At 36.6% G+C, this 12,451-nt stretch overlaps 1 long non-coding RNA gene across 1 annotated transcript; it reads right to left on the bottom strand.

Annotated features, from left to right (window-relative positions):
• Window positions 1-2,101: 2,101 nt before the first annotated feature.
• LOC142169882 (uncharacterized) lies at window positions 2,102-5,282 on the bottom strand. The gene is made up of 3 exons (XR_012699516.1): window positions 5,020-5,282; window positions 3,021-3,089; window positions 2,102-2,397 (listed from the first exon to the last, which is right to left on the bottom strand). It is a non-coding gene; the product is annotated as an uncharacterized LOC142169882 (long non-coding RNA).
• Between the last annotated feature and the right edge of the window lie 7,169 nt (window positions 5,283-12,451).

The raw sequence follows: 12,451 nt of genomic DNA, 5'->3' as shown, positions 1-12,451 counted from the left end.
CCACTCTAATCGCAGTAAGCCTGGCATAACCAACATCACGTCTTAGCGTGACAAACAAGAATAGCATAATGGGGCGACAACCAGTACATGCCCAAGATAACATCAAAATCTACCATGCTGAGTAACAATAAGTCGGCTCTGATCTCAAACCCACTAAGAGCAATTAAACACGACCGATACACGCGGTCCACAATAAGAGAATCTCCCACATGAGTAGACACATAAACAAGGTAACTCAAAGAATCCCGAGATATGCCCAAATATGGGGCAAAATAAGAGGACACATATGAATACGTAGAGCCTAATTCAAACAATACCGACGCATCTCTATGACAGATTGGAACAATACCTGTAATGACAGAGTCGGAAGCAACTACCTTTGTACGAGCCGGAAGAGCATAATACCTGGCCTGGCCTTTCCCTCTAGGGCGACCTCGACCTCCCCGACTTTCACCTCGAGCTGGCTGAGTAGTTGGGGCGGTAGATGGTGCTGGAATCGTAGCCTGAGGACCTGGTAGAGCACGTGGTGGCTGAGAAGTCTGTGGAGGTGCAACCCTCCTAAGTCTGGGACAATCCCTCACCATATGGCGGGTGTCGCCACACTCAAAACAATCCCTTGGAGGGCGTGGCTGCTGTGACTAACTCGAGCCAGGTCTGTTGGACTGGACGCTAAAAGTACCACGAGAAGGAGGCAAACTAGATACTGGCGGAGCATAATAAGGCTCTTGGGGCCTAGAAGGGGCTGGAATACCACTGGAAGTTGGAAGAGCTGAATGAATGGGGCGACCCACATAACCCCTACCATGGCGATCTGCTGGGGCACGAGCTCCAGAATAAGAACCAGTCTCGCGAGACCTCTTGGCCTCTCTCTCCTCTCGGTCCCGGGCAAGCATGCCCTTCAATCTCCTAGCAATACTCACAACCTGCTGGTAAGGAATATCCATCTCCAGCTCCCTGGCCATACTAATCCTAATACTGGGTGAAGTCCCTCAATAAATCGTCGAACCCTTTCTCGAACTATGGAAACCAAGGCCGGTGCATGTCGGTCCAAATCACTGAAGCGGACTGCATACTCTGACACAATCATAGCACCCTGGCATCCCTGAGGCTCTGAGGGACATACTCTCTCAAATATATGTTCGAGAACTGAGTCCATATAAGTGAATCTGCCTCATCCGTACTACTCAACTCATAAGCGCGCCACCACTGATAGGCTGCTCCTCTAAGCTGGAAAGTGGTAAAAGAAACCCACTCATTTCCGATATGCCCATAGTACAGAGAATACGATGACACTCCTCCAGAAAACCCTGAGCATCATCTGTAGCCAATCCGTTGAAGGTAGGTGGGTGGTACTTCCGGTACCTCTCAAGTCTGAGTTGCTCCGCCTCAGAAGCGGCTCTCCTAGTCTCATGCTGAACCGGGGCTACCGGGCGCATAGGAATGAACTCTAGGGGCCGATCAACCCGGACCCTCTGCTCAGGAGTGTGGGCTGCAGGAGTCTGTGCCCCTCCCCCGGCCTAAGATGTGGTGGGAGCTAACGGAATCAATCCAGCCTGAGCTAAGGTGTTGAACATGCTTATGAACTGGGCTAGAGTCTCCTGGAGGGCTAGTGCAGCAATAGGAACCTCCGGTGCCTGCCCTCCAGCTGGAACTACTGGGGGCTCCTCTGTCGCAGCTCACGCGGGTGCTCTGGCTGCACTGCGTGGTCGTACTCTACCCCGGCCCCAGCCTCTGGCGGCTCTAGCAGGGGCGCGGGTGCCTTGTCGTCAAATCCTCTGGTATGGGTCCTCACCATCTGTGAGAAATAATAGAATAGAAAATTTTCAGAATTTGATGCCAATAACTCGCACGACAAGGAAATCAAAGAAGTATGTTTGTTCATAACAGTTTCATAGCCTCCCGAAGATAAGTACAGACGTTTCCGTACCGATCCGCGAGACTCTAATAAACCGGCTTATGACTCACGACTCCTATGAACCTAGAGCTATGATACCAATTTGTCACGACCCAATTTCTCCCTCCGTGAACCGTCGTGATGGCACCTAGTCTCTACGACTAGGTAAGCCTAACACTTTGCGGAAATGAAGCAAAAACACGAACATTAACTACTAACAGTAACAAATATCTAATAAGCAATTGAATGCCACTCGTGCATATACAATTATCACCTCTGAAAATGTACAAAACAATTCCCAAAACCCGGAATACCGTAAGTTATAAGCTACTAAGAAGTCTTAACCGTTCTATACATCATTTCTACATAAAGAAGGCAAAATGAATATAGGGGGATAAAGGGGGGACTCCGAAGATCTGCAGGCGCGAGCAGATGTACATTGAAGTCTCCAATAAGCAGCAACGACTGCAACTAGTGATGAGGCTGGTAAGATGAACCTGGATCTGCACACGAAAAACATGTGCAAGAAAGGGCGTGAGTACACCACAACGGTACCCAGTAAGTGACAAGCCTAACCTCGGTCGAGTAGTGACGAGATCAGGTCAGGACCCTACTGGTATACATATAATGAAATAAGACAGAATGAAATATCACAGTAAAATGAATACGGAAATCTAACAGAAATAGAATCAATGAAAGACAATAGCTCAAAACACGGTGATAACAACAGGGGATCTCCCGAGATACTGTCTCGTAGTCCCAAACGTAAATGTGCAGGGGGATCTCCCGGAATACCGTTCCGTAGTCCCAAAATAAATATGCAGCACAACCCACCGAAAAAACAGTTACAGCAAGAAATCCTACAGTTTAGACTAAGTTCAAGTCAAGAAAAGAAGAAAATTTCACTAAACATACTGCACAGTGTTCAAATAGGCAGTTAAACAAGTAGGCATGTTATCCTAGTCTAAACAGGATATTTACATATGCTAGTGTGTTTCAATTAAGGAGAAAACAAGGTATGACTTAGTGAAAATGAAATTTTACAACAAATAGCCCAACGCTCACATATCAAACAGTACCAAATCCTAAGGGGAGTTCTCCTCACAAGGTTATGTAAGCCACTTACCTCGAACCAAGCTCAATCAATCAGTCACAATGTCTTTCCCGCGAATATCCGGCTCCGAGTGGCCCAAATCTAGCCAAAATCAATTACATAGCATAAATATAACTACAAGAATCTAATTTAGCTAATGAAATTAAAGCTAACGCAAGAAATTAAAAAATCGCTCAAAAAGCCTCCTCGGGCCCACATCTCGGAATCGGGTAAAAGTCACAAAATACGAACATACATTCACTCACGAGTCTAACCATACTAAATTCACTCAATTCCGATACCAAAATCTCGATCAAAACCCCCAAAATTTGGTCTAAGAACGTTTCTCAATTTTTCCAATTTTACACCCCAAATTCGAAATTAAATAATAAAATTAATGATAGATTAGTGGGTTATAACAATAAAGGAATTAAAAATCATTACCCAATGACTCCCTCTGAAAATCTCTCGAAATTTCGTCTTCTACCGAGCTCCCAATTGAATTTTGTGATATGAACTCAAAACCCTCGTTTTTGAACTTTAAATTCTGCCCAGGTATGCCCTTCTTCACGAATGCGGTTAAAGCCTCGCGTTCGCGAAGCACAAGCGCTCCAGACCAAAATATACTCATCGCAAACGCGATGTACGGGTCGTAAATACGAAGCTCAACTAGCCTGACTCTATGCGAATGCGGGACACTCATCGCGAACGCGTAAGCTATCATGCCTGGAACCCATCTGACCGTTGACTCTATGCGAACGCGTGGTCTTTATTGCGAACGCGTAGCCTTAGTATTCCATACCTTTACAAACGCGGGAACAACGTCGCGAATGCGAAGAACAACCTCAGCTGCCTTTCCCAGATGCTCTACGCGATCGCGGGACCTTTCTCGCGAACGCGATGAAGAATTGTCTTCAACAAAAACACCAGAAATCTGCCATCTTTCAAGTTCAAAAACTAGTCCGTTAAGCACCCGAACTTCCGGGACCTTAACCAAATATACCAACCAATCCTAAAACACCATACGAACTTAGTCAAGCCCTCAAATCACATCAAACAGTGCTAAAATCATGAATTACCCTCCAATTCAAACTTAAAAAACCTTGAAACTTCCAAATTCGACAACCGATGCCGAAACCAATCAAATCACGTCCGATTGACCTCAAATTTTGCACACAAGTCATATTCAACACTACAGACCTACTTCAACTTTCGGAATCAGAAGCTGACCCCGATATCAAAATTCCACTACCGGCCCAAAATTTCAAAAATTCGACTTTCACCATTTCAAGCCTAAATGAGCTACGGATCTCCAAAACACAATCCGAACGCGTCCCTCAACCCAATATCACACAACGAAGCTAACGGAATCGACGGAATTCCATTTCCGAGTCGTCTTCACACAGTTCCGACTACGGTGCCAATCCTAAGGCTTAAACCTCAATTTAGGGACTAAGTGTCCCAAAACACTCCAAAAAAAAAAAATGAAACCTCTCGGCAAGTCACAATAGCAAAAATAGATATGGAAGAAGCAGTTAAATAGGGGATCGGGGCTATAACTCTCAAGACGACCGGCCGGGTCGTCACAGATTTTTACCTAACAAAAAAAAGAAAAATGACTTTTGGGTAATGAATACAAAGTTGAATTACCACTCATAAATTTACCCATTAATAATATTCAATAACAAGTAATATTTTACTCTATTACACAATATATTTTTTTGGCCAAAGGTGTTTAGTTGACCACCCTTGGCCAAATATAGCTTCAGCCCTGACCCCTGTCCACAACTGTTGGATTTATGAGTGTGCTCAGATCAGCCCCTGGTTTCAAATGCTATTTTTTCTCCTCTTATGGGGAAAAATCTTCACTGCTTAGCTAAAATGGTAATGAAAGAAAACCAACAGTTTCCAAGAAAAGGAAAACACTAAAATCTTGAACATGTTCACAATTTTTGAGCTATAATTCACAAGAATTACATTTGGAAACCCAAAAAATGTGCAATTTTGGTACTTAAAAATGTGAAAAATTTACCTGGAAAAGATCTGCAAATTGTAGCTCTTGGGAACATTGTTGTAGAGAAAATGCAGGAAAAGGTGAAGACCAAGAAGAAGAAGAAGAGGTTAAGTACAAAGTTTAAAGAATGTTACCCGAATTTCCTGTAACTTTGCTTTATTATGACACAATTTTTAAAATTATGCTAAGTCCTTTTCTCTCTATCTTTGGTGGAAAATGGAATAATTTATTTTCCTTTGTTTGTTTCTTTAGATTTATGAGGAGAAAGTTTAGATAGTACTTAAAATTTAAAAAATAAAATGGGTAGAGAGAGGGTAGAATCAAAACTAACCTTTATGTCTATGCCATGCCTTGATATTGTTTTCCTTTTTTTTGCTGCCTCTTTTTCTATTTTCTTTTTAGTTCTATACGTTACTCACCCCGTTTCAATTTGTGTGAATTTTGAGTCTTTAACTGTAATTTTTTTATATGTCTTTTAAATATTTTAAATTATTAATTATTATGATTTATAGTGCTTTTTACATAGTTTTCAATTATGTAAATTTTATTTCAAAAGCTTAAAGATTTTATATTCAGACACACGGTCAAAATAAGGAAATTTGAATTTCGAAATATAAAAAGTGCCACATATTGGGACAGACTGATGCAAATTTATTTTTAAAAATATGAACCAAACCAAATCTTTTAAATCTACCCTAAAGCAAACCAAAAAACCAAACCAAATAAAAAACAAACTTGGTTCTATTTGTTTTTTTGGTTTATCCGAATAATGCACACCCCTAGCTGTTGCTGATTGGGTTGTAGATTACGTGATAACTGCTTATTCTCTTTACTAATAACTAGTAGTTGTACCTACGCGATGCACGATCAATATTAAAAAATATTAATTTAATTAAATTGTGACCGGGTTGTTTGAACATTAGATTGTATTGCTTTAATAAGGTTCAATTGCCATCTTATTTGTCAATACGATATACCCAGTAATAAAATCTCGATTAAATTAAAGGAACTTATATAGTCATCAAATAACTTTTTTTGCTCTGTATTTTTCTTTATTATATTATCTAATGTTTACTATTATTACATTGTTAATAGAAATTTTTATTAGCATATTACTTTGTTTAATATTTTGTCATATATTTTATTACTCTTGAAATATTTTTTTTATTTTGTAGTTTATTCTATTGCTCTCAATAATATTGTCTGATTTTTAATGAATAAAATCTCTATTAAATGGAAGGGACTTATATAGTCATCGAATAACCTTGTTGTTCTGTATATTTCTTTATTATATTATCCAATATTTAGTATTATTACATTGTTAATCGAATTTTTTATTAGCATATTATTTTATTTAATATTTTTGTCAGCTACTTTCTTATTGTAATAATAGAAGATATATATATTTTATTACACTTAAAATATTTTTTTAATTATTTATTCTATTGTTCCCAATAATATTGTCTGAATGTTAATCAATAAATATACTTTTTATTTATAATAAAATGAAAATTATTTAAACAAAAGAAACAAAGAAATTAATTAACCTTAACCAACACTCGCCCATGTTTGAGTAGTTATTTAAAGTAGTTAATTTCTTTATGTCTTCGTTTTTTTATTTTTCTTTATTTAAATAATTTTTGAATTTCCAAATTTGTAGGGGGTTTATCCTAAAATGTGACACTTATTAAATTTTTGTTGTTATACTTGACATCATCATATTGATTTGCTTCTCCTATTTTATATAGAATTAGTTTTATCTTAAATTTTACTTTATTATGTTCAATAATATTGTCTGAATTTTAATGAATAAATACACTTGTATTTTAAAAAAAGGAAAATGATTTAAATAAAGAAAATAACTAACCTAAACCAACACTCACCCATGTTTGAGTAGTTAATTTTAGGTAGTTAATTTTTATATATATATTTTTTCATTTTAAAAATAAATAAATTTTGAATCTCCAAATTTGTGGAAGATTTGTCCTAAAATGTGACAATTATTTGCTTCTCCTATTCTATATACATAAATAGATATATGGATAGATATTGATATTGATATAGAGTATCATATTAGGAAGAAACTACTCCCAAAGTTGAACTCAATTTTTTTTTATTATTTTAAAATAATTTTAAAACTCCAACTTTGTCCTAAAAATCTGCACGTGTCATCGTATGGTTATGCTACTTGGCATCATATAATTATTTTTCTGTTAATTTTAGGTAGTTAATTTCTTTGTCTTTTTTTTCATTTTTTTTTCTTTTATCTTTTTTAAAATATTTTTTGATTTTTCGAATTTGAGTAGTTTTTATTTTTTCTTATTTTCGAATTTTATAGATATTTAAATTCAAAAACAATAACTAATAACTAATTTTTAATTGAGTTATTACTTGTACTCCTTTTACTATATTTGTAGACATCAAAATTTTATCGGATCAAATCCATATGAAATTTGGGCAAAATCCTAAATTTAAGATACTACAAGTAGAGTCCATCGAGGTTTTCTTGGAGGCGACTCTATCTGAAACCCTAACTTGGAAGCTACTCTACCTGAAACCCTAGCTTGGAGGGTACTCTACCCAAAACCTTAGCTACACCTATAAAAAGAGACCACATATTCCCTATGAAAGCATCTCGAAATTCCATAAAAATTCATGAAATATTCACAAAGAGATCAAAGACATCAAATATTGTCTTTCTCAAAGTCGCCGAAGTGATCAACGGTTGTTCTTCCTTTTCATGGGGATCAAATACATCCTAAGGAAGTTCGCATCATCCCACGTTCGAGAAATAAGTTGGTTAAGCCCTCGAATCACGGAGAACGATCTAGAGAGAACAATCAATGGAGCAAATAGAATTGTACCTGCATCACTTTATCAATAAAATTATGTTTCTTCATATTTATATTGTGGTTGCAATTTATTTTGTATCATGAATAATTTGTTGCAAATAGGTGCCACTTGGCTTTATGTGGTGCATTTTTTTTTGGCTTTTAATAATATATAGATAATAATACTTTTGGTCCTTTAACTATTTGTAATTGTTAATTTGGTCCTTGTGAGATATGACTAAACACATTTAACCTTCAATTAATTGATATGTATATTTTCGGTCCCTTTATGTAGGATGTATGCTATATTTGGACTATTTTTAAGTTGTCGAAAGGTTAATAATTACGGTGAATTTGTGAATATTATTCAAGCAAAGGAATTAAAAGGGCACAGTTCAATTAATTGAAGGTTAAATATGCAGTGCTTAGTCAGATATCACAAGGACTTAATCAAAATTACTAATAACTGAGGGACCAAAGGTCCATTAACTATTTTGACGATCTAAATTAATCTACCCCTCTACAAAATCTCAATCTACTATTACTACTCAATAGCTGAATATAGGGCAGCTGCAGAAAACAAACTATTATGCCTAGTTGTCTTGTTTATAATAACCAGTAGCGTGAAAATATCATCAAAGTAACTAGCAATGTACTCTTTTTATGTACAATGTATTACTGCAAAAATTAAAGTTTCATTTCATATAACTATTCTACGTTGAAGTTCAATTAAACTTCATTTAAGGATGCACTAGCTGTCTAGCTGTTGAAGATAGATTAGACCTATCACAAATGAGTAATGACTAGCAACTAACTTTATACTCTATAGTACGTACACTTGTGCTGTTGTAGAAATTAAACTGCGTTTCATAATTTTCTATATTGAAATTAATTGCACTTAATTTATGACGCCCTTGCCTTCTTCAATTTGGTTTAAAGAATAGACCAAATGAAAGAGAACAGAAAGAAAGAATGAGTTATGTAGGATGTGTTAAAGGAGTTAATTTATTGTATTGGATAAAATTTGCAGTTTACACGTGGACATCTCTCGAGCAGATATGTGACAGTGATAACAAGGCGGAGATGAGTCAACAAATAATTAATACCTGATACAATCATGAGACCCATATTGTATGAATTCCGAGAACACAAGGAGTGGAGAAGAGAATTTGAAAGTAAGGTACCGGTTGGAATGAACAACTTTAAAGGAACAATCGTTATAAAAAATCACAGCATTTATTCCCAACGTCATGCAATTATCAAGAGAAATTTTTATTCATCTTTAATAGCGCGTAATTTTGGGACTAGAATTGTAAAGGCTATCTCTATGTCTCTTATTTTCTTAAGTTTTACATAAGGTTGTTATCAAGGCTTTCCAGTTAATTACCCTTAGTTCCGGTCAGATCAATCTGAATTCCAGGTTTGTTCTTCCTAAATTATAGATGTTTTGTTTCCTTTATTTTTCATTATTTTACTAATCAAATCAACTTAATTCACGTGTCTATAAACCACGTATACAAATTCAATTGTACTTTTTTTGTGGGTAATCATTTATATACATTAATGGTATAAATAAGTTGTACACTATTAATATATTTTAATTTGACAGAGTGAGAGAATTATGTATAATCGGTATACACAAGTTAAGCTGAATATTAAACATAAAATCTTCATAAAGGTACTCTAGCTACGAAAGCAAGATCCTCCAATTAATTCCATAACATAGGCTTGATTGATGTGTGGCTATAATTCCATAATTTCGTATATTATTTTCCTTGTATTTTATATGCTTTAATGATAAATTACATTTTATTTGCGCGTAATGTAGTCTATTTTATGTGTAAGTAAATTGGAGATGAAAGTAGAGCAAAAGGGATACCTAAACGTTGAAAGCGTGCTCGAGAACAGTGAAAAGGAGAAAGCCGGCGAAGCCAGGCCTATAGCAGGCTTTATACCTGGCGACGCCAGGCCTTTAGCTCGCGTAGGAGCTTGGCAAGGCGAGCTTAAGCAGGCTGTATACTTGGTGACGCCAGGCCTGGGGCGAGGTCCACCAAGCATTATGCCTCGCGAGGTCAGGTCTGGGCGTGCACATTCCGAGTTTTGACGACTTATTTCGTCTCCTGGTTTGACTAGGACTTCGCCTACACATTTAGATTTTTTCCTACACATATAAATAGACCTAAGAATACTACTTTAGACGGATATTGAGACCGAGATTTGACCTAAGGAGGCAAGAACACACTAGGAGCAAGGCGGGAAATTCTTCTACGAGTTATTCACTTCCTTCTTCAAATTTTCATTATTAGTTATGAATTCTAGTATTGTAGTTTTGCATACTATTATGAATAGCTAATTTGTTATCTAAGGTTTTGATAGAACCTATTGGAGGATGATTTTCCTATTACGTTAATATAGATTTGCCGTAGTATTTTCTCTATTTGTTCAACTACGTTATTATTGTGGTTGGTTGAAGAGCTCTCAATCGACTATGCCTATTTAGTATATATTACTCGGGAGAGAGTACATATTTAGGTAGTTGTTGAACAACATCACTCCTAACGTATATGAGGGATCAATACGAAGGGTTTAAAGGTGGGATTAGGGATAACAAAACCTTGGTACGATCCGAGTGAGCCGTACTTAATGCCATCTAGCGTAATTCAGGAGAATATGTCTAGTAAATTGTGGTAATTACTCGGGAGAGAGTTACGACACTCAGAGCACTAATGATCGGTAGAAAATACTTAGGCAAAATTATAGAAGACGTAGCGGGAAGAATTTCGACAATTGGAGAAATCATAACTCTAGACGTCCTTCATCTTGTCTCCAATCATTATCCTTGTTAATTGATAGTTTTACTGCTTTCTAGTATTTGTTAGTTAATTAGATAAAAATAAATATTATAATCTTTATCATTAGAAAATTATTTGGACTTGTGTTTCTTAACGATATTGAATAATTGTAGCTAAGTCTTAGTTCTCTGTGGGATTCGACTCCGGACTTGTAAACCGGATTATATTTGCAACGACCGCTTAGTCCTTTTTATAAGGCATAGTTGGGCGTGATCAAATTTTTATGCCGTTGCCGGAGAATTAACAGTGTAGCTGTAGGTGTACATATTGCTAGGTTTCAAGTTTGAACTTTCATTTTATTTTATTTTTGTATTTGATTTGTTTTTATTTATTTTAATTTTTTTGTTTTACTTGTTGATTTGAGAATATGGCATCTTGGAATTATGAGAGTTTTGATGTTGGTAATTCTACTTTTGATCCTCCTTATGCATATTATGGAGGAAATCACACATTGCAAAATTATCAAAATATTCCCGAGATCGAGTTATGTGTGGAATGTGTGTGATATGTGCGGTGGTCAAGATTGTCACTTTCATGGTTGTGCTTATATTTTTTATCTTCCCCCAACCCCTTACTTTGATGGTTCTTCTTTTTCTTGTAAAGTTAATAGAAATAAAGAACCCAGGGATGATGACCTGAAAGAGATCAAGGATATGTTAAATTGCCTTGTGGAATAAAATAGTAAAAGACAGCTGCAGATAGAAAGGCAAGAGGAAACTATTCACAACCTGGAGGCACAAGTGAGTCAATTGGTTGAAGCATTTAATGCTCAACAAGCTAATGTTGGGGATAGTAGCCAAGAAGAGCATGTAGTAGATACCGAAATTGAGGTTCTAATGGAGGAGGCCAGAGTAGAACACCAATAACCTAACCAACTAGAATTTGAAGATGCCGATGTTGAAGAAGTAATACTAGAGTCAACCAGGGACGTTGAAGATACAAATTTAGTCGACTCTTGTGTGATTGGTATTGAGTAGGTTGACAATCTTGAAGTTCACATATTTGAGCGCGTTGGACCTCATTCCAAACACTTCTCTACATTATGTTCAGATGGTGAAATGGAAACTGATCTGTATGAGCCAATGCTGGAGTCAAAGGAAGAGGTAGATGAGCCTTATATTTTGAAATTTTCAAGGCCATCTAGGAAAGGTAACACTCCTCGGTCGAGAGCCAAAAAGTGCATAAGACTTTATCTAATTTTTGGCTTGCAAGAATTTGTACCACCCCAAGAGCATAATCATAAGTTTGAAGCAAAACTTGGGGTTCAATTCATAAGCTCGAGGTGGAGGCAAAAAGTGATTCGCTCGTGCCGCGACATTAAATCAAGCGCTTGTTGAGAGGCAACCCAGCTTTACTGCTTTCTTTTATTTTTTTATTTTTAATTTTTAATTGTATTATTTTTGTAGTGTCGATTTTTTATTTTATAGGAGTATGGAAAGCAAAGCTATTAGAAGGATGCAACATCAAACCAGATGGTTGGAACTAAGTGTGAGGTATCCGCATGAAGGACCATGCTTGGGAGAAGTCTGAGTACCCCATGAGCTGCTAGTACTTCGACCTTTGGCCTACCAGGGAGTTTCTTTTACCCACTTATTAATTATGGTGTGTATTTGAGACAATACACAATTTTAAGTGTGGGGTGAGGAGATTGTCTGGGTGATATTTTATACTATTTTAGTTGTGTTAGTTTAATTAATTAATTTTTTTTTCTTGAGGGATCTAAGTCTAAAAAAAAGAAAAGATTTTCTTTGTAGGTAGTGTAGTAAT

This window comes from Nicotiana tabacum, chromosome 15, assembly GCF_000715075.1.
Source record: "Nicotiana tabacum cultivar K326 chromosome 15, ASM71507v2, whole genome shotgun sequence".
Lineage (NCBI taxonomy): Eukaryota > Viridiplantae > Streptophyta > Magnoliopsida > Solanales > Solanaceae > Nicotiana > Nicotiana tabacum.
The sequence above is the reverse complement of the archived record's forward strand: the minus strand, read 5'-3'. Positions and strand labels throughout refer to the sequence as shown.